Source organism: Heteronotia binoei, chromosome 1 (assembly GCF_032191835.1).
Source record: "Heteronotia binoei isolate CCM8104 ecotype False Entrance Well chromosome 1, APGP_CSIRO_Hbin_v1, whole genome shotgun sequence".
In the NCBI taxonomy this organism is placed as follows: domain Eukaryota; kingdom Metazoa; phylum Chordata; class Lepidosauria; order Squamata; family Gekkonidae; genus Heteronotia; species Heteronotia binoei.
In genome coordinates this window covers 121,908,111-121,931,947 of record NC_083223.1, presented here as the reverse complement: position 1 = coordinate 121,931,947, position 23,837 = coordinate 121,908,111, and the positions used below count along the sequence as shown (strand labels likewise).

General features: G+C 40.8%; 1 protein-coding gene across 2 annotated transcripts in view; it reads right to left on the bottom strand.

Annotated features, from left to right (window-relative positions):
* PEX7 (peroxisomal biogenesis factor 7) overlaps positions 1-23,837 on the bottom strand; it is a 140,061-nt gene that overhangs the window by 71,185 nt on the left and 45,039 nt on the right. The window lies entirely within an intron of this gene.

The window sequence follows — 23,837 nt, the reverse complement described above, 5'->3', positions numbered from 1 at the left end:
ATATTCCCCCTCCCCCCCCTTATCTCCACATCCCCTCCACCCAGGGGGCTTGCGGATACTGAAATGACCATATTGAATATAGGATTAAATATTGTTTGTTTGGAGGAGTTATTTTAATGGATTTTAATATTTAAAAGGTAAAGGTAGTCCCCTGCGCAAGCACCAGTCGTTAATTTTATTTTTATGTATCTGGTTGTTATGTAAGCTGCCCTGAGCCTAGCAAATTGAAATAAACAAACAAACAAATAAATAAATAGGTTTTTAAAAATATATATTACTATCCTGACTCAACAGTGGCTTTTATATTGGATCTCAGTAAACAGTAAGACATAGCTGCAATGAAAAATGTACACTGTAAACTTTAAAAATCAGCAACCATTAATGTATCTGTGGATCAAAGACAGAAGCTAAAAAGGGTGCCATCCATATATCTTTCAATCCATAGTATACTGTATCTTTGCACTGAATGTTAATTATAAGTCATTTGGGAGGCAAATTATGGCTGAAAATTGGAGTATAAACATGATAAAATAAATCAATATTAAACACCTGACTGGTCAGCTACCTGACTGGTTAGCTGGTCAGTTAAAGTCCAATCTCAAATGCATTTTATTTAGAAATGATTCACTGTTATCAGTGGACTACTCCCAAGTATATGTGCAAAGGACAGTCCATAGTAGGGACAGGCAAGAACCAGCACATGAGTGTAAATTTGTGATGAAAATTGCCTGGTTCATGAACTGAACCTCCCACAACCCTCCATGTGGTTCTGAGGTTTAGGAGGTTCATGATGGTGTGCATCAACGGCATCTGTGGCAGACACATTCGTGTAGATCAATTATGATCATCAAAACAATAGGGTGGGGGAGATGGACTTTTGAAGCCTTGGAAACCCAACAGTGTCCCTCTAAAGCTTGACAGGCAGTGCTGGATGCCAATAAGAGAGCTCCCATTCTGCTCTACAGGTGGCATGTACAGGAGCATCCTGGGCAGGTCTGCTACAAGTTTGATGGCTCTGGCTTGCAAGGGTTCCATTCTATACACTCCTGGACCCATGGCTGTGATTTCCCCAGGGAGTACTTCCTCGGGGGAAACCTATTTTGGGTGGGTGGGGCTGCCACTCTACCAACCCTGAAGCCAAGCCTCACCAATTTGGAGGGCAAGTAGAGGTGCATCCCAGGGAGGTCCACTGCATATATGATGCCTCTAGCAGGGGGGCCGTTTAACACACTGTTAAACCTGATTTCCCCAGAAAGCATTTTCCAGGGTGCATTGGCTTTGGGGGACCATAACTTGGACCCCCTAAATCTAATCCTCACCAGACTTGGAGGACAGGTAAAGAAGGGTCAGCTGGAGATACACTGCAAGTTTGGTGTCTTCCCACAGGGGAGCCATTCTTCTGCATCACAAACTTCATGCAATGAACCAGTTCCGTAAACAGGAAGGTTCATGGTTCATGTACGAACCTCAATTGTTCAGGTTTGTGCCCATCCCTAGTCCATAGCTGACTAGAAAGGCTTTACAAACAGATGCAATATTTGCTTAACTTTCATCATCCATTCTTCAATGCCCACATTAAGAACCCATGTAAATTATAATGTGCTGGAATATTTTGTGTCTGCATAGGGCTGCCCTCTGATCACCAACAGAAACAGGGAAGCACTGATGGGTAATAGATCTATGGCAGTATCTATATTCCTGGCAGTTTTATAAAGAAGGGACTTCTCCTTACTAAACTTAATCATGCAAAATAATGGGAATCTACTCTCAGTTAAACTTCTAGGTTTTAATTTTTTTTTACTACCACTGAAACTGTTTAATGACAAAAATTACATTTATAGAGGACTTATTTTCTAAGTTATACAGACTGGATAGGTTGTTCATCAGCATCTCACACCTACTTGAGGAAATCTGATATCTCTTTTGCCTGGATTTTGTTTTACACCAGCCTCTTTTAGTAACATCCCTCACCCTCCTGCCACGTATTTAACTAAGCCAATGGATGAATATAAGAGAATGTGCTCTGACTCATGAAAACTCACGCCAAAATAAATTTTGTTAAGTCTTTAAAATGTTATCCAACCCTTGTGTAATTTTGCTGCAACAGACTAATGCAGCCACTCCTCTGGACTGGATACAGTAGCAGCAAGCATTAAATAATTGTAAACAAAAAATGAGACTGTAGTATGAGAAGCCTAACAAGAACAGCAGTTAGATAAAGTAAGACTCATCAGAAAGATCTAAGAAAGTGAGACTGGCAGATGGAAGTGGGAGGCTGTTTCAGGCATGGGGAGCAGCTCAGCAGAGGACTCAGACATGAGCTGGAAAATTAAAAAGAAGGTTGCAGAGGCAGCTGATCCTCCCCCCCCCTCCCTGAGGGTTAGCCATGTTAGTCTGTTGCAGTGAAAATTACAAGTCTTGCAGCACTTTAGCTATTAACAGATGTATTGTGGCATATACAAGACAGTGAGAAGGGAAAATAAAAGAAAGACTCAGCAAATTGAAAGATAATTTTACAATAACAAATAAGTGAGAAAAATGTAAAAGAAACAAAATAATCCCTAGTTCCTTCAGCAGGGAAAAGTCTTCAGATCAACAGGCAACACTATATGATATAATGGGACACAGAGCACATTATAAAGATTAAAGCTGTTTATATCTATAGGACATTTATCATCAGATGACAGATTTTGGTAACAAAACACATTTCATTGCCCAAAATATCCAACAGTTTGCCTTTTTACGCTTTAATTGAGTAACATACACATATACTTGGATGTAATTCAGAAGAGAAAGAAAATGAGTATTTTTAGTTATTTGCAATCCAAGGACATCTAGAGGTCAAGTACTTCCAAGTCAAGAGTTGTTTCAGTAGAACTAAAACTTTTTTTTTTTGGCATTGATAATGTACAAGACTAGGGCAAGTTGAAGATTTTTAAAAAGCATATTGCAAATTACTACAGGGCAGGTAGAGTTGAAAGAACCAGTGATAGGAATTAACTTGTTGCCCAAAATTCCCTATCTCTTGTCAAAACATAGGTCTAAATGTGTGTAAATAGCTATGCGATTTAGCCTTTTGTGATAGAGGTGCTACCATCTGACAAATATTTCATAGCATTTTTACATTGCCAACTCTATATTCTTTTGTAAATTATTCAATTTTCATGACTGAAACCAAGATAATTCATATTACAGTATTCTGCATTTCTAAGTATGGGTATAAAAGTTGCACAATGAAGAAAGCTGACAGGAAGAAAGTTGATTTGTTTAAAATGTGATGTTGGAGAAGAGTTCTATAGATACCATGGACCACAAAAAACAAATAAGTTGAGTTTTAGATCAAATCACACCTGAACTCACCCTATAAGCTAAAATGACTAAACTGGGGCTACTATACTTTGATCACATCAGAGAAGACAAAAGTCACTGTAAAAGACAATAATGCTAGGAAATGTTGAAGGCAGCAGGAAAAGAGGAAGAACCACATGAGATGGATTGACTCCATAAAGGAAGCCACAGCCTTCAGTTTGCAAGACTTGAGCAAGGCTGTAAATGATAGGACATTTGGGAGGACATTAATTCACAGGGTTGTGTTAGAAGCAACTTGATAGAACCTAACACACAACCCAGATTTCATGATCTAGACTCAGCCCTCCTGTTACCAAATGTGAACCTGGTTGCTCAAGTTCATAATGTGCATTATGATAGCTTGTGCTGTAAGTGATCTATAGTTGCTTTCATATGTAAATCATTTTCTCATTACAATTTATTTATTTATTTATTTATTTGATGGACTTATATCCCGCCCTTCTCACCGAAGTGTCTCAGGGCGGCTCACAACACAATGATTCATACAGTTCCATTTAAACATTTACAGATACAATAAAAGCATAGTTAATAAAACAAGATAAAATAAAGCCAGCGGTCTATAAGAGCATTTTGTTCCATCCAAAGATGTTCCATCCAAAGTATCAGTTAGGTGTTATAGGCCTGCCGGAAGAGGGCTGTCTTGCAGGCCCTGCGGAACTGCCCTAGGTCCCGCAGGGCCCGCACCTCCTCCGGCAGCTGGTTCCACCAGTAAGGTGCCGCTGTTGAGAAGGCCCGATCCCTGGTGGATTTTAGGCGGGCCTCCTTTGGCCCAGGGACTACCAGCAGATTTTGTGAGCCGGAACGTAGTACTCTCTGGGGAACGTGTGGGGAGAGACGGTCCCTAAGGTAGGCAGGTCCTAGGCCATACAGGGCTTTAAAGGTAATGACCAACACCTTGTACTGGACTCGGAATGTTACTGGCAGCCAGTGCAGATCCCGGAGCCCCGGCCGAATGTGCTCCCATCTTGGGAGCCCTAATAGCAGCCGGGCAGCAGCGTTCTGCACCAACTGCAGTTTCCGGGTCCGGCACAAGGGTAGCCCCATGTAGAGGGCATTACAGTAGTCCAGCCTCGAGGTGACCGTAGCATGAATCACTGTTGCTAGGTCGTCGCGCTCCAGGAAGGGGGCCAACTGTCTCGCCCGCCTAAGGTGAAAAAAAGCGGACTTGGCAGTGGCTGCTATCTGAGCCTCCATCGTCAGAGAAGGCTCCAACAGCACCCCCAGGCTCTTGACCCTGCCCGACGCTGTCAATGGCGCGCAGTCAAAAACTGGCAGGGGGATTTCCCTTCCCGGGCCGCAGCGACCCAAGCAAAGGACCTCTGTCTTCGCCGGGTTCAGCTTCAGCCCGCTCAGCCTAAGCCACCTAGCCACTGCCTGTAACGCCCGGTCCAGATTTTCTGGGACGCAGGCGGGCCGGCCGTCCATAAGCAGATAGAGCTGGGTGTCGTCCGCATATTGATGACAACCCAGCCCATACCTTCGGGCAATCTGGGCAAGGGGGCGCATATAGATGTTGAATAACATCGGGGAAAGTACCGCCCCTTGAGGCACGCCGCAGTCAAGCGTGTGCCTCTGGGACAGTTCCTCCCCAATCGCCACCCTTTGTCCCCGACCATCAAGGAAAGAGGAAAGCCATTGCAAGGCCAGCCCCTGAATCCCAGCGTCGGCAAGGCGGCGCGCCAGAAGCCGATGGTCGACCGTATCGAACGCTGCCGATAGGTCCAACAGCATCAGCACCGCCGAGCCGCCTTGATCCAGATGCCGCTGAAGGTCATCCACCAGGGCGACCAGCACCGTCTCCGTCCCATGGCCCGGGCGGAAGCCAGATTGGTAGGGGTCAAGGACAGAAGCATCCTCCAGGAAACTCTGTAGCTGCAACGCCACGGCCCTCTCAATAAGTTTGCCCAAAAAGGGCAAATTCGAGACCGGCCGATAGTGTGCCAATTCGGCCGGATCTAATGTTGTTTTCTTCAAGAGGGAACGGACCACCGCCTCCTTAAGCGCTGATGGAAAATGCCCCTCCAGTAGGGATCTGTTTATGATATCCCGTATAGGATATCTTAGCTCCCTCTGGCAGGTCTTAATAAGCCAAGAGGGGCATGGGTCCAATTTACAAGTTGTCGGGCGTGCAGATAGGAGGATCCTGTCAACTTCTTCCAGGCTGAGCGCACTGAAGCCATCCAGTACACAGTCCGAAGACAGGCACGGAGCCTCAGGTTCGCTAACTGTATCTAATATGACAGGGGAGTCGGAACGGAGCGATGCGATTTTATCCGCAAAAAAAATTCGCAAAAGCCTCACAGCCAATTTCCAATTCATTAGCGTTTGGCCTGCCCTGTGGCAGTGTTGTAAGGGTCCGAATTGTGTTGAACAGTTGTGCCGGGCGCGAAATTGCGGACGCAATCTCCGCCGCAAAGTATGTTTTCTTTGCGGCCTTGACTGCCATCTCATAGGACTTCATAAACTCTCTATAAGATGTTCGAGTCGCTTCGTCTCGAGTACGCCGCCATTGCCTCTCTAGTCGTCTGAGTCCCCGTTTCAACCGCCGCAACTCCTGGTTATACCAGGGTGTCGGCCTTGAACGAGGGCGCAGAGGACGCCTAGGTGCGATCTCGTCGATGGCCCCAGCGAGCCTGTTATTCCAGGACTCCACCAGGTCATCGAGGGAATCGCCAGGGGGGCAGGGATCCCGCAGAGCCGTCAGGAACCGTTCCGGGTCCATCAGGCTCCGCGGGCGAGCTAAAATAAGCTCGCCGCCCAAACGGGTTTGGGGTGGGACGTCCACACGAGCCTTGAGGGCATAGTGATCCGACCATGGCACTGCTATAGAAGCAAGATCGTTCACTAAGACTCCCGACGCGAAGATCAAGTCTAACATGTGACCTGCCTGGTGAGTGGGTGTCGTAACTACTTGGGAGAGTCCTAGTGTCGCCATGGAAGACACTAGGTCCATCGCCTGATTGGAGGCCACGTCATCGGCATGAACATTGAAGTCACCCAGGATCAAAAGCCTCGGGTGCTCCAATGCCCATCCTGCTGCGGCCTCCATCAGGGATAGTAAGGCGCTGGCCGGTGCGTTAGGCGGTCGGTACACCAGCCAGATCGCCAACCCCTCCCCAACATCCCACGCCAGGCCGGCACATTCAATGCCCCTGATCTCCGGAGTCGGGAGGGCCCGGAAGGAGTAAGCCTCTCGAATGAACAGGGCCACCCCTCCCCCCCGCCCGCTAGTCCGCGACTGGTGAAAGACCGAGTATCCTGGGGGCGCCATCTGGGAGAGAGCTACAGTCTCCCCATCGCGGACCCAGGTCTCGGTCACGCATGCCAGGTCCATGTCCTGCTCAAGCAGGAATTCCCGAAGGATGGAGGTCTTATTATTGATGGACCTGGCATTACATAACACCAGTGACGGAGGCGAGTAATTTCGCCTTGTCCCCCTACCTGTCACCATCGGGATGGGACGCAGGCTGGATGGTGGTCGAGCACTATCTTGTCTCGATCCCCTTCCCTTCCATCTCCGCCTGTTCCCACCGTCATACCTTCCCCTCCCCAGGAGTACCGGAATCCCCAGACCAGTCATCTCTCACTGGTACCACCAGTCCTTCTACTGACTGATATTCAAAATTTGTCTCTTCTCCGCCCTCCCACCTCCAGTTGGCCTATCAATAAGTTACCCACTAATATTCTAATAGTTATTTAATATACATTCATCCCGGCCCATCCAATTCACTAGCTAACAATAATAAATTATAAATCCAATTGGCTCCTTAGTTAAAATCTGCAATCATTATCCCTTTTTCTATTAATTTGCCACAAATAATTCCATTAAATTAGCTAGTCAATAAAACAAGTTTAAATAACCAATAATTAATCCAATCTTGATAAATTGATCCAATCTTAATAATTTGGGAGATAGGATCCAGTGGGTAGGAGGGTATAGTTTATGCCAACTAAAGTGCCGGAGGCAATAAAGTGCAAATGATCTTAATTGGTTAAAGTGCTACTGTTTTAAATACAGCTGTTTTAAGGTGCTGATGACAATAAAGTGCAAACAGTCTTGGCCTAAAGTGCAGTAGTGTCTATAAAGTGCGGGTGTCTTGGCCTGAGACTTAGGTGCTGATCTTACATGAGGGCGGCGCATACCAACACGTCGCCCAGGCGCCCGGAGACCTTCAGTTCTAGCGATGGGAGGAGAGGGGGAGGGGAAAAAGCCAGGGCCGTCGTCCCGCCGGCAGACCCGCTGCCTCGGTACCTCGCCCCGTCCCACAGTTCTTTTGCGCCGCCGCCGCTACCTCTAGCCTCTCGCCGGCGTCCTCTCATTCCATCCCCCAACTCTCCAGTCCACAGGCCTCCGGTCCCCGCAATGAAAGGAGGGGGGGTGGGCCGTCTTCCCGCCGGCGGCTGAGCCGCGTCGGTACCTCGCCCCGTCCTACAACTCACAGACGCCGCTGCTACAGCCTCCAACCTCTCGCCGGCGTCCCCCAGCTCTCCAAATTCCCCGGTCCCCCTCCGATTCCGTGCTCCGCCGTCTACTTTCAGGCCTCGGCACTCCACACTCCACGCTCCAGTTCAACCCCGCTTGCACTTAGCACTTCCCCGCCGCGGCCCTCCACTCACGCCCGGCGTTTCCCAGCCGCGGCCCTCGCTGTCTTTGATGTCGTCCCAGCTGGTAAGCACTTCCACTTTATTTTCGCTTTGTTTTCCAAAGGAGGCTGTTCTAAGTTCGCCTTTGCCTTCCCCAGCAGCTATATAGTTGGCACAATGTCCTTGGTGGTATCTGAAGAGATTATTTAGATGGAATAGGCATCTGAAAATGCTGTTGTGCCGGGAGCCTCAGCGTCTCGCTCCTCACCTTGCCGCCGCCATCTTTCCATTCCATAATGATTCCATGTAACTCAATCATACATTTTGGGACTTGGGACTAAGAAGATAATGGGTTTTCAATCTGCCAGTATAGCCAGGAATGGTTGTGGGGTAATGTCTGTAACAATGTTCTGGAACCTTGCCAGTCTAAAGGAACCAGTAGTACAGAAAAACACCAAGAAATGCAGTCCATTAAGATCAGAGCAGGCCCTTCTCATTGGTCTAGATCCAAAGACTGCACAACAATGACATCACTAAAGGGATGGTTCAGTTTATGTTGCAAGCATATGCTAACATTCATATAACTGCTTCTGATAACAAAGGTTTTTAGAATTCTTCATACATGATGCAAGAAGATATTGGGTTTAGAAAAGGATATTGGATTTATATGCCACCCTATACTCTGAATCTCAGCGCGGTCACAATCTCCTCTGCCTCCCCACCCCCACAACAGACACCCTGTGAGGTAGGTGAGGCTGAGAGAGCTTTTTACAGCAACTGCCCTTTCAAGGACAACTCCTGTGAAAGCTATGGCTGACTCAAAGCCATTCCAGCAGGTGCAAGTGGAGGAGTGGGGAATCAAACCCGGTTCTCCCAGATAAGAGTCCACGCACTTAATTGCTACACCAAACTGGCATATTCTGTGTGCAAAGAAAAAACTATTTGAAGCTTGAAGACTTGTTCATCTGCAGCAAAGAGGCTATACATTTTATTCCACATCACACAAACATATTTGAAATGAGACTTTTTATTATTTCAGGAATTATGTCTCAGATTCATGACTTTAAGATCTGGTCAGGTATAACTGCAAAGCATCATTCATAGGATTGTAAGACAGAGCAGACAGGATTAATTACTAGTCATTTTATGTATTACAATGTAGAGAGATTGTTCAATGTTATAAATAATACAAAAAAAATAACGAGCAGACAGTATTTATGTTCCTTAATGCTGAAAAAGCGTTTGACAGAGTGGAATGGAAATTCATGAAATATTACATTAGTTTAATTTAGGAGGAAATGAATGGATACTTATAATGATATAAGAACCCCAGAGCCAAAGCAAGTATACATGGGGTTTTGTCAGAAAAACTGAAAATTCATCAAGGCACAAAAGCAAGGATGTCCTTTATCTCCTTTATTGTTTGTAATCATGATATAAACACCTGCTATTGCAATTAGAAGTAAAACAAAATTTTTCAAGGTTCAGATGGGGCAAGATGGGCATTCGATGAAATTGCTGAGCAGTCGGATTAGAACGGATAAAAGGAGGTACTTCTTCACCCAAAGGGTGATTAACATGTGGAATTCACTGCCAAAGGAGGTGGTAGCAGCTACAAGCATAGCCAGCTTCAAGAGGGGGTTAGATAAAAATATGGAGCAGAGGTCCATCAGTGGCTATTAGCCACAGTGTGTGTGTGTGTGTGTGTGTATGTATATATATATATATATATATATAATTTTTTTTTTTGGCCACTGTGTGACACAGAGTGTTGGACTGGATGGGCCATTAGCCTGATCCAACATGGCTTCTCTTATGTTCTTAAGATAATTTCAAATGCTCAATATCTGCGGATGATCTAGTCCCCTGTCTATCATGAAGTCTTTGGAATCCTTGCCAGTTCTGTTAAGGATTTTGCATTCTTTAAGAACATAAGAGAAGCCATGTTGGATCAGCCCAACACTCTGTGTCACACAGTGGCCAAAGAAAACCCCCAAGTGCCATCAGGAGGTTCACAAGTGGGGCTAGAAGCCCTTCCACTTTGCCCCCCCCCCCCAAGCACCAAGAATACAGAGCATCACTGCTCCAGACAGTTCCAACAATATGCTGTGGCTCATAGCCACTGATGGACCTCTACTCCATATATTTATCCAATCCCCACTTCCTTTTATCTGTTCTAACCTGACTGCTTAGAAATTTCATTGAATGCCCACGAGTTCTTGTATTGTGAGAAAGGGAGAAAAGTACTTCTTTCTCTACTTTCTCCATCCCATGCATAATCCTGTAAATTTCTATCATGTCAACCCGCAGTCAATGTTTCTCTAAGCTAAAGAACCCCAAGCGTTTTAACCTTTCTTCATAGGGAAAGTGTTCTAAACCTTTAATCATTCTAGTTGCCCTTTTCTGCTCTTTTTCCAGTGCTATGTTATCCTTTTTGAGGTGCAGTGACCAGAATTGTTCATAGTATTCCAAATGAGACCACACCATCGATTTATACAGGGGCATTATGATACTGGCTGATTTGTTTTCAGTTCCCTTCCTAATAATTCCCAGCATGGTGTTGGCCTTTTTTATTGCAATCGCACACTGTCTTGACATTTTCAGTGAGTTATCTACCATGACTCCAAGATCTATCTTGGTCAGTCTTCCTCTAGTTCACACTCCATCAACTTGCATTTATAGCTGGGATTTTTGGCCTCAATGCGCATTGCTTTGCACTTGGTCACACTGAACCTCATTTGCCATGTTGATGTCCACTCGCCCAGCCTCGAAAGATCCCTTTGGAGTGCTTCACAATCCTCTCTGGTTCTCACCACCGTGAACAATTTAGTGTTGTCCGCAAACTTAGCCACTTCACTGCTTACTCCCAACTCCAAATCATTAATGAACAAGTTAAAGAACATGGGACCCAGTACTGAGCCCTGCGGCACCCCACTGCTTACCATCTTCCACTGGGAAGATTGTCTATTTATACTCACTCTCTGTTTCCTATAGATTAGCCAGTTTTTGATCCACAAGAGGACTTGTCCTTTTACTCCATGACTCTCGAGCTTATTAAGGAGCCTTTGATGAGGAATTTTATCAAAAGCTATCTGGAAGTCAAGGTAAACAATATCTATTGGGTCCCCTTTGTCCACATGTTTGTTCACCCCCTCAAAGAAATGCAACAGGTTAGTGAGGCAAGCTCTTCCCTTACAGAACCCATGCTGAGTCTTCCTCAATAACCCGTGTTCATCAATGTGCCTACTCATTCTGTCCTTAATAATGGTTTCTACCAACTTTCCCAGTATTGAAGTCAGACTGACTGGCCTGTAATTTCCCGGATCTCCTCTGGAACCCTTTTTAAAGATAGGGGTGACATTTACTACCTTTCAGTTCTCAGGAACGGAGGCAGATTTCAATGAAAGTTTACATATATTTGTCAGGAGATTTAAAAGTTCACCTTTGAGTTCCTTCAGAACTCTTGGATGTATGCCATCCAGAACTGGTGACTTAGTTTTTAATTTCTCTATCAGTTGTAGGACTTCCTCTTTTGAAACCTCAATTTAACTCAGGTATTTCAACACCCCTTCCAAAATTAGCAGTTCTGGAGTGAGCAAACTTCCACAGTGAAGATGGAGGCAAAAATGCATTCAGCTTCTCAGCCATTTCTCTATCCTCCTTCAGTAATCCTTTTACCCCTTGGTCATCCAAGGGTCGCACTGCCTCCCTGGCTGGTTTCCTGCTTCTAATATACTTGAAGAAAGTTTTATTGTTGGTCTTTATGTTTTTTACAATATGCTCCTCATAGTCCCTTTTTGCCTGCCTGATCATAGTCTTGCATTTGATTTGCCACAGCCTGTGTTCCCTTTTATTAATCTCACTTGGACTAGCTTTCCACCACTTAAAGGAGTCCTTCTTACCTTTTACAGCTTCCATAACTTTGTTTGTTAACCATGTAGGCTTTTTCTTATACCTTTTTGTGCCTTTCCTAACTTGTGGTATATATTTTATCTGAGCTTCTAGGATTGTAGTTTTAAATAGCCTCCAAGCTTCCCCAAAGGTTCTGACTGTAACAGAACTCCCTAGGGTTTCTGCTAGAATCTTGCATCAGAAACCTTCATGTGGTGGGCTGGGTGTGCTTTATATCTTTACTTATCCATTTCAAGTTTTTATTGAGTTTAGATAAAAGGGAAAGGGGAAAAAAACAATGAAAAAATAAAATATTCACACTACAGTTATTTTTACTACAGAAAATGTTATAAAATTATACTGCAAACCGCCATATTTTCACCAAATATTACCATTAAATTCTACAAACATTTTGTGACTTTTTTTTAAAGATGTCTTACAGCTCTGTTAATCAAATTAAAAATCATGTCCAATTATCCTTAATACCTACACGGAGAAAGAAGAAAAAGAACAGAACTAACCAACAAAATAATTAAAAACAAGAGAAAAGAAAAATAAGAGGGGGGGGGGATGAACAAAAATCCTTAATCTGTCATACAGGCTTGTTTACTGCCAAAAGATAGGATAGCTTCACAGTACAGCCATATAACTATCTGTATTAATAAAAGTAATTTTCAAGCCACACATAAAGAGCAGATCTCCAGAATTATAAAGCATATCTATTCTCAAAGATGCCATAAATTGACAACAGTAAAATATAAACTTAAAGAGTTATTCAAAATTGATTAAACCTTCTTGGAGACAACATATACGCAAATATCATAGTACTTATAAAAATAATAAGTTTTTATTTATACCCTGTCCTCCCCGCCAAGGCAGGCTCAGGGCGGCTTACAAAGCATGATATAGTATCATGGTATAACAATAAACAGATAATAAAATCAATCCAAAACAGCATAAATACAATATATAAATTAATATTAAAATTAAGCTAAAACAATACAATGGTTATAGAAACAGAAGGGAGAACAAAAAATCCTAATCTGTCATACAGGCTTGTTTACTACCAAGGGAAGAGAGAATGCAAATTCCACTAAATTACCCAAATTGAATAAAGAAAATCACTCAAAAAATTCTTCACATGATTAGAAGTTCTTCTAAATTATTGTATGCTAATAAAGGTGAGACATATATTTTAAAAACTATTCAAAATGATTTAAATTATTAGGGACAATACGTACTCAATTTTTATACCATATGAGGAAGAAGAAGGTAAAAAAGAAAACACATTTCAAAAATCTGCAGAAACAAAAATACTCCCAAACTACGAGTTTAGCTTCTAGTTTGTGAGATTGTAAGTAACTTTACACTTCTAGGTTCACTGAGGATTTAGCCTATAAAGAAGTAAATACAAGATCCCTTTACCTATTTGAAGTATTGAAATCTCTGTAGCTTATTATTAATTATTGTTCTGTCCTTTTAATATTTTCTCCCTAGTGTACCTTAAGTTTTAAAAGCTCCCATCTTTATAAATACGTTTATAAAACCTTCCCTATAGCTTCAAAATCACCAGTTCTTAAACTCCAACCAGTTTATCACCCAATTCCGTTTTAAATTTACTGCCCATATAAGACTACAGATCTCCTAATTTAAGCTTTTATTTATACCACCCAATTGAAAAATTTAAGAAAAAATTAATGAGAAAACCCTAAAGATCCAAATAAAGACACCAGAGTTCATAGTCCTTTCTTCTTAAAAGCCTTCCAAGTTTTCATTTTCTTGGAGTTTGCCATGGAACTGTAAGTTTTTGTTGAATCTGCAAGTTCTCCCCTTGAGTTGCTCATCAGTTCAGCAAAAAACGTTGAAGCCAAAACAAAGTCACTCCCCTTTATTAATCTTGATAGGTTATAGTTTCCATTTCTCCTACAAAACTGCGTATGTCACCTCCATTTTGGATTTACCCAAGACATTTTCAGACACTTGCTTATTCACTTTTCCCGGCTCATTAGAAAGATCTTGAACACCTTGATCTCTCTGCTCCTGTATAGCTTCAACATTCACCAGAAACTGTTGCACTCGATCTATTATCCTTTAAGAGACCAATTCCTTGTTTTATAGATTTTATGGTAGCCATAAAATCCTTTAGATCGTCCATTTTTGCTTGCTGCGCCATCTTCCCCACACAATAGTTCAGTCCAATAGTAAATGCTGAATAATAGCTCAGAGTCCCAAATTAGCAAATCCTTCCAGATCTCCACGTAAAAGATATTTTTCTCTTACATTCCAGTTTAAACCGGTTCAATCCCAATAAATCATCAAGTGCACTTCTCTCACTTAAAGTCACACTCAGCCTTTGTTCAAGTTGTAATGTCATATGTCCATAATCCAATTAATACTTGCTTAATTTTAAACCAAGTCTGCCCAAATACGTATGTTCTTTTCTTTTAGAAGCTTCTCGTATGGGGCTTTCCCTCCTTCTCGCCCTCTTTTGGAAAAGTCAGATTTGGTTTTATAATAGAGATTTCAGTAATCGGTAACATTGTAAATCAGACTTACTTGCAAAGTACAATTTCGACAGATGCAGTAGAAAAAAAATATGCATTAAGAAATCGCTGAAGACAGAAGAGAGAAGAATCTGGCAATCACCTCTGATGCCATTTTAAAATGGCGATCGGAGCAGCGGGGCTTTGCAGGGACAGCGGCTCAGGGAGTCTGTCACCACCGATCTCCTGAGCCTTCCGTCAAGCTGCTTGCCTCTCAAGACCCTCCCCAGGTCTTGGAGTCAAGTCTCCCAGTCGAGAGACCCCCCCAACTGTCTGATTCAAGAGTGGCTGTCGAGAGCAAGTCTGCGCCTGCTCTTAACCCCAAGCACCGAGACCGGAAGTCATATCTTTATTTGTCAAGTTGTTAGATTAAGCTCACTATTAAGGTGGTTTATGCCAGATAAGAATTTGAGTGCGGTTTAAAAAGTAATCAACAGGAACTATTGTCAACTATTGTTTGGGCTGTCCAGAAAAAGATTTTGAGAGTATTAATGCCAACTTAAACATTTGGAGGAAACTTTGACCATTATTGAGTCATGGTCTATCACCATAAACATCTGTTTTTTACAATGAGGCGCTGCAAAATGTGAACTCTTTGAGATGCTATGAAAGAAAACTAATCTGACTACCATTGAAAGTAAGCAATGATGATAGGATCTTCTCTTAAGAGTAAATTGTAACTAAAATGAAGGGAGAAAGAACACAATTATTTCAGTTTTTCCAGATTAGGTGTATCATTTCAACATTCATTCAAAAGCATGGGAAATGCTAGCAGAAAACAACTTTTGGTACCTGGGAAAGTGCACAATTTGTATATATTTTGAGTCAAGGTGTAGTGTTTAATAAACAGCAAAGGAAATGGGAACAATGGCTGGGAAAAGAGATAACAACTAGCGAGCGGACATTAATGATTTGCAGAAAGTGGCGCATACGCTAGGTAATGCTGACTTGCAGCCTTGTATGGAATCCAAACCCTCGGGATGCATAAAACATGGTTTCCGATGTCTCTACACTAATTCACAGAGTATGGGAAACAAACAGGAGGAACTGGAAGTTCTAATAAAGGAAGGAGACTATGACATAATAGGCCTTACTGAAATGTGGTGGGATGACACTCACAACTGGAATATTACGATTCGGGGGTACAACTTATTTAAAAGAGACAGGCAAATGAGAAAGGGTGGAGTCATAGCAGTATATGTGAAGGAGGTACATACTTGTGAGGAAATATGTGGATCAGAGCATGGCAGCTCAGTTGAGAGTCTCTGGGTAAAAATAAAAGGAGTAAGAAACAGCAGTGATATTATTGTGGGGGTCTGCTATAGATCACCAAGTCAGGCAGAGGACTTGGATGAGATACTTCTATAGCAAATTGCAAAGTTCTCCAAGAGAAGGGATACAGTGATCATGGGAGATTTCAATTACCCGGACATCTGTTGGAAGTCCAACTCTGCTAAAAATGAAAAGTCAAATAGATTCCTGACTTATCTTGCTGACAACTTCCTTTTCCAGAAAGTGAAGAAGAAAACAAGGGGATCTGCTATCTTGGACTTGATTCTCACCAACAAGGAAGAATGTATTGAAGAAGTGGAAATAGTGGGCACCCTGGGCAGTAGTGACCATGTGATTTTGGAATTTACAGTCTTAGGGAAGGGAAAATCTATACATAGACTTATAGGTTGGACTTCAGAAAGGCAAACTTTGATAAACTTAGAACTATGCTGGGTAAAATCCCATGGTCAGAAATACTTAGGAGGAAGGGGGTTCAGGAGGGGTGGGAGTTTCTTAAAAGTGAAATACTGAAAGCACAATCACAGACGATTCTTATGAGGAGAAATAATGGGAAAAGCCTAAAGAAGCCGAAGTGGCTCCATAAACAGCTCTCTAAAGACTTGAGAAATAAAAAAGACTCCTTTAGGAATTGGAAGGAGGGCCTTATAACCAAGGATGAATATAAACAAATCAACAGTGCTTGTAGAGAAAAAGTTAAGTGACTGTTGTCCCCATCTTCAAGAAGGGAAAAAATGAGGATCCAGGTAACTACCGACCCGTCAGCTTGATGTCTGTACCTGGAAAAGTTTTAGAACAAATCATCAGTCAGTCAGTCCTGGAACATTTAGAAAGAATGGATGTGATTACTAAGAGCCAGCATGGTTTTCTCAAGAACAAGTCATGTCAGACTAACCTGATCTCTTTTTTTGAGAAAGTGACTGCCTTGCTGGATTGGGGGAATGCTATAGACATCATTTATCTTGATTTCAGTAAGGCTTTTGATAAGGTTCCACATACTATCCTTGTTGACAAGTTGGTAAAATATGGTTTGGCGCCTGTTACTGTTAGGTGGATCTGTAACTGGTTGACAGATCGCACCCAAAGAGTGCTTGTGAATGGTTCCTCATCCTCTTGGAGAGGAGTGACAAGTGGAGTGCCTCAAGGATCTGTCCTGGGACCTGTTTTGTTCAACATCTTTATCAATGATTTGGATGAAGGAATAGAGGGAATGTTTATTAAATTTGCAGATGATACAAAATTGGGAGGGATTGAAAACACAGAAGAAGACAGAAACAGGATACAGGATGACCTTGACAGGCTGGAAAACTGGGCTAAAACCAATAAAATGAATTTTAAGAGGAATAAATGTAAAATTCTGCATTTAGGTAGGAAAAATCCGATGCATGGTTATAGAATGGGGGAGACTTATCTTAGCAGTAGTATGTGCAAAAAGGATCTAGGGGTCTTAGATCAACAGTGTGATGCGGTGGCTAAAAAGGCAAATGCAATTTTGTGCTGCATCAACAGAAGTATAGTGTCCAGATCACATGATGTGATGGTATCACTTTACTCTGCTCTGGTAAGTCTTCATCTGGAGTACTGTGTTCAGTTTTGGGCACCGCAATTTAAGAAGGATATAGACAAGCTGGAACGGGTCCAGAGGAGGGCAACGAAGATGGTGAGGGGTCCGGAGACCAAGTCCTATGAGGAAAAGTTGAAGGAGCTGGGGATGTTTAGCCTGGAGAGGAGGCGGCTGAGAGATGATATGATCACCATCTTCAAGTACTTGAAGGGCTGCCATACAGAGGATGGTGTGGAATTGTTTCCTGTGGCCCCGGAAGGTAGGACCAGAACCAATGGGTTGAAATTAAATCAAAAGAGTTTCTGGCTCAACATTAGAAAGAACTTCCTGACCATTAGAGTGATTCTTCAGTGGAACAGGCTTTCTCGGGTGGTGGTGGGCTCTCCTTCCTTGGAGGTTTTTAAACAGAGGCTAGATGGCCATCTGACAGCAATGAAGATCCTGTGAATTTAGAGGGAGGTGTTTGTGAGTTTCCTGCATTGTGCAGGGGGTTGGACTAGATGACTCTAGAGGTCCCTTTCAACTCTATGATTCTATGATTCTATGGATCAGGGAGAGAATACCAAATTGGTCGATATCCAGTGACTGTAAAGAGAATTTTTATCAGGTCCTGAGTTATTCATATAACCCCATATAATTGGCTCAAATTTACAATATACCTAGAGATATTTGATAAAGATGTCATTCTTCAGGGGCAGACAAATTCTACATCTTTTGGTAATGTACTGGAATACAGAGGTTTTGGTTTCCAGTACTGGAAATAATTAATGAGGTTATTGGTTGTGAAATCCCCTTTGACCCTTAAGTTATTCTATTATGCTATTTTAAAGAGGTGATTGAAGATACAGATTTGGAGTTGGTGACAAATTTTATAATTGCTGCTAGAATGTGTATTGCCAGCTACTGGAAGTGTGTGGCGGACTCTATGATATCTGAATGGCTTTACAGAATTTGGAAGATTGCTTATTTTACTAAATTAACTTATCTTGGGTGGTGCGAATTTGTATGAGGACCATTTATTGATGTACTGGACAGTTCTTATTACATTTTGTAATAATAAACATGTACGCCCATATACATTTTTGAACCATTATAAGAGTCTGAAAATATTGTATGTATTGTATAGCTATATGCTGGGGGGTTTTTCTGGAAAAAGAGGTGTCAGAACTCTCAAGAGGGAAATGAAGGAGAAAGACATGGGTGCTCCATGAACTTTTAATTAATTTATTTTTTAAGAATTTTGTTTCCACAAAGAGGTTCTGGAACTCTGTTCAGCCACATTCCCGCAGAAAAAAAGCCCTGGCTAAATGGTTGTTTATGGCCGCAGTGACAAACTACATAGTTTGTATATCTCATAGATATATGAGAAAAGTACCTTTCTACTTGCTAACAATTTTGCCACCTCTAATAAGTTTGTTTTGTGTTAAAACTAGACAAGGAAAACACCATTAAAAATACAAACAAATAAACAAGCATTTCTGTTATGCTCAGCCTTGCCAGTCTATATGGCTGTTATAGGCTACAACAGGAAAAACATTCAAGTGTAATGTTCTGTGGTTTTATGGAACAGGTGTTGGATAAAGACTATGATAGTTGATTATACAAATGATTTATATCCCTAGTATAATTATTACTACTGCTTTACTTTGTTTTATGCTTTCATGAAAATGATCATATAATACATATCATTTGTATGAAAATATATAATAGTAAATTGGGAAAAAAAGGAAAGAAGCTTATAAACTGTGACAGATCACTGATCATCTTCAGACAGTCGTCGTCTTTTAACTGGAAATCTATGTGACTGGAGACAAGCTTGTAGCTAATCTGAAGCAGGGAGAAGGAAGTACTTTGGAGAACAGCCAATAAAGCTGCCAGAGTGGTTTCCAGACTAATTTTTTTTAATTATTAGGAAGTTTCCACTCAAGTGGAGGTATCAAACAATGATTTGACAGTTTAGGCATAACATCATATCACAACAACTCAGACTGTAGTTTTCAAACTTGCCTCTAAGCACTGTTTATTTACTTATAGTCCAATTTTCTCATTGAGTTTGGAAGAAACTTTAAACCAGATCATCAAACAAACTATGGTTTGTAATATATCAACCATGCAACTAGCATAAACCCATGAATATCAGCATCAAACAGGAACATACAAAGCCACCTTATACTGGATTAGACCATCTACTTCAGTATTGGTTACTGATTGACAGCAGAAATTCAGAGGCTTAGGCAAAGTTACATTTTACTACATGACTATTCAAAATTACTCTACTGCATAGAGCAAGTGTTGTCTTTACAGCAGCATGTAAGTTTCAGAAAGGACAAAGTTCTTGAGCGATATGCCAGACAGGCTGTAAAAAGAAAGACATTATAGAACGCTACAAATGCATTTACTAAGGTGGCATTATTTGAGATGCTACATGCTAAAATGGAATATGTGCTGTATTTCAGAACATAAGCAAATATCAATACCAAAAAGCTAATAGTTATTGTAAATGAAATCTAGTACCAAGGACAGTTGTCCTGTATTAGGGAACAATCTTCCATATTTTATTCATGCATGTCTCATCTCCAAACTTCTTTCCTCCCATATTTCAAAGTTTTGTTTTGAAGAGAGGAGAGGGTATCTGGAAGGCTGTGTGCACCATCCTGTGGTCTTTTGGAAAGTTGGAATACAAATTTTCTACCTGTGAGCTACATCTCTCATTAACTGTGACCTATGCCTCTCACAAACAGCCAGTATGATCCAGTTGTCATAGTGGCAGTCTTAGAGATAGGGGCTGGTTTCACACTGAAATTGATGCAATTTTATTCCGTTGGGAAAAAAACCTTAAGTTTATGCCCAGTGTATGCACTCAAGCAGAGAAGTGAACAAATGCACCCCAGAGAGGGGTTAGGGGGAAAAACCCAACTATCCCGGAAACAGCTTGGCACGATCACACAACTCTTCTGCTTATGAGTCCAGATGGGGTTTTCAGACAGCAGCTGATTGTGTGACCTACATCAGATTCAGGGGGATACTACCAGGAAAATTCAGGTAGCTGTTCAATGTGGATAGGAGGCATCTGGAGATGGGGTGAGAACGGGTGCAGCTCAGAGGGCAAATGTACTTGTGTGATCGTGCACTTTTTTCCCTTTTAAAACCAATTTTATTATTTTCACAACATATTGAAAGACATTTATCAAATATAAATTTCAAAATACTGATCAATACATTACAAAGTTTCCACCTCCCCACAGCCCTCTATTTCTTGACCTCCGCCGGTGCTTAATACAATTAAAAAGAAAAAAAGGTAAAATTCACGCTTATAGAATCTTCTCTTCCTGTTTACCTTAATATAAAATAAACCAAGACTATACATTGATTATTATTAAAATTAACCCTATATTTATCTCATAGTCTAACTTCTACTAAGTTATATATCAGATCAGAAATCCATGTTACCATTTTATCTTCCCCTTAAAAGTTCAGATAATATTGTCAAAAACCACTAAGTGTCTCTTGACTTTCCATTGCTTTTCAACATATTTTTGAAATTTCTTCCAATCATCCTTAAATTTTTCTGAATTGCAGTCTTTTAAGATTCTAGTAAGTTTATCCATTTCACTCCAGTGTAACACTTTTAAGATCCAGTCTCATTTCTCTGGCATTTTATCTTGCTTCCACATTTGCGCACATAATGTCCTTGCAGCTGAAAGCAAGTACCACAACAATGTCCTATCTTGCTTCAAAAAACTTTCCATTTGTAATTCCACCAGAAATATATCTGATGCTCTCTTGACGTCATAACCCAAGATTTTAGAGATCTCTTGTTGAATCATTTGCCAAAAGTTTTTTGCTTTATCGCAAGTCCACCACATATGGTAGAAAGAACCTTCGTGTTTTTTACATTTCCAACACCTATCTGATATTTGAGTATTCATTTTTGATAATTTCTTAGGTGTCATATACCATCTATACAACATTTTGAAACAATTCTCTTTTATGTTGTAACACGTCGATAATTTCATAGAGTTCTTCCATAGGTGTTCCCATGCCTCCATTTGTATTTCTTTGTTCATATTTATTGCCCATATTATCATTTGAGTTTTCACTACTTCATCTTCTGTAGACCATTTCAATAATAACTTATAAACCTTTGAAATCAATTTTTCATTCTCACCCAACAGCACTTTTTCCAGTTCTGTTTGCTCTTGTCTTATTCCTGTATTTCTAATATCTTGCTCCACCAAACTTTTAATTTGTTGTAATTGGTACCAATTAAGTTTGTCCTGCATTCTTCTGCCGGTTTTAATTCCACCTTGCCTCCCTGTATTTTTAGCAGTTGTTTATACGATAACCATTTGTCTTCCTGTGGATCTAAGGACAACTTTATGACTTCAGTTGGCATAATCCATAATGGCTTTCTCTCATCCCCATATTTAGTATATTTTTTCCAAGTATTCAACAGATTTCTTCTTATATAATGGTGTGAGAAAAGTCCATCCATCTTCTCCTTCCCATAATACATATAAGCATGCCAACCAAAAACATTCCCATGGCTTTCTAATGCCAATAATTTCCTGTTAAACAAGGTTATCCAGTCCTTAATCCATACCAAACAAATTGCATCAAGGTATAACTTAAAATCAGGCAGCTGGAAACCACCCCTTTCTTTCGCATCTGTCAGAATTTTAATTTCATTTAATTCTTAATGAAAGTTCTTCATTTTAATAAAAGCCCATACATTTCATTTTAATGTATGGGCTTTTTCCCCGCCCATACAAATTCTGAAATCTTTTTTTGCCATGATTAAATTGTTTGTTGTCTTTCACTATTGGAAATGTTTGAAAAACGAACATAATTCTTGGTACAACATTCATTTTAATTGCAGAGATCCAACCCAGCATAGACAAATTCGTTATTCCACTTTAACATATCTTCTTCAATTTTACGCCAAAGCTTTTCATAGTTGTTTTTGTACAAATCAATATTTTTCATCGTAATCTCTACACCTAAATATTTTACCTTCGAGGTAACTTCACATCCAGTTATACTCTGTAGTTCCTTCTGTTTGCTCAATGACAGATTCTTACTTAGAATTTTCGACTTTTCCTTGTTTATATGGAAGCCCACCAGCTCTCCATACTCTTTGATTTTACTTAACAGCAAGGGCATCACTTGTAATGGGTTTTCATTAATGAACATCACATTATCTGCAAATGCCCTATATTTATAAGAAAAACCTTTCAGTTTCAGCCCCTCTATTTCTTTGTCCTCTTTGATTTGCATCAGCAAAATCTCTAACGTCATTATGAATAGCAACAGAGATAGAGGGCAACCTTGTCTTGTTCCTTTGCTAATTATCATTTTCTTTGTCAAGTCTGCATTCACACAAAGTTTCGCTTGTTGTTCTATATAGATTGCCTTGACCACTTTTATAAAATCACCTCCCAATTTCAATTTCTCCATCACCACAAACATAAAGTCCCAATTAAGATTGTCAAAAGCTTTCTCTGCATCAGCAAAAAACAATGCTACTTCTTTTTCTAGATGCTTTTCGTAATACTCTACAATGTCTATTACTGTTCTGATGTTATCTCTTATTTGCCTTCTGGAGAGGAAGCCTGCTTGCTGCTCTTGAATAAAGATATTTAAGTGCTGTTTGAGTCGTTCTGCAAGTATCCTAGCAAAGATTTTATAGTCATTGTTAAGCAATGAAATCAGTCTATAATTTTTAACACTCGTGGCATCTCTGTCTTCCTTTGGTATCAATGAAACAACTGCTTCCTTCCATGTATTTGGCACTTTCCCATCTTGTCTGATATTGTTCATCAATTTTTGGAGTTTCGGTACTAATACGTCTGCCAGTACTTTATAAAATTTTGCTGAAAAACCGTCAGGACTCGGTGCTTTACCTAATTTTAATGAAGTAATTGCTGCTTCTACTTCAACTTTTTCAATTGGTTCATTTAAAGGTTTTTCCATATTTTCTGTTAATGGCTTTACTTTTATTCTCTGCAGGTACGCTTCCATTTTCTCTTTATCTACTTGTTGGCCTTTAAATAGTTTAGCATAGTATTTGTAAAATTCCCTTTTAATTCCTGCTTGATCCACGATATCTTTACCTCCAACTATAATTTTATGAATAAATTAGTTCTCCCTTTTCTTCATTTGCCACGCCAGATATTTCCCAGGCTTGTTAGCACCCTCAAAAAATTTCTGCTGCAGTCTTTTTAAGTTCTATTCCACCTCCTTATTCAATAGATGTCTCATTTGACTCTGTAATATTGTAATATTTTTGTCTCATTTGACTCTGTTATATTGTAATATTTTTTCTCTTGCAAAAAAATTTTCTTTCCTGGTCTTTTTCTCAATTCTCTTTCTTTTTTGCCAATTTCTTTTTGTAAGTCCACCATTTGTTTTTCTTTATCCCTTCTATCTTGTTTGTTCAATGTAATGAAAATTCCTCTCATTACTGCTTTATACGCATCCCACACGGTTTGATATTGAACGTCCTGAGTTTAATTTATTTGGAAGAATGCTTTAGTTTCTTTTTCAAGAGAGGCCACTATTTCTATATTTTGTAGTAAGTCCATGTTTAATCTCCA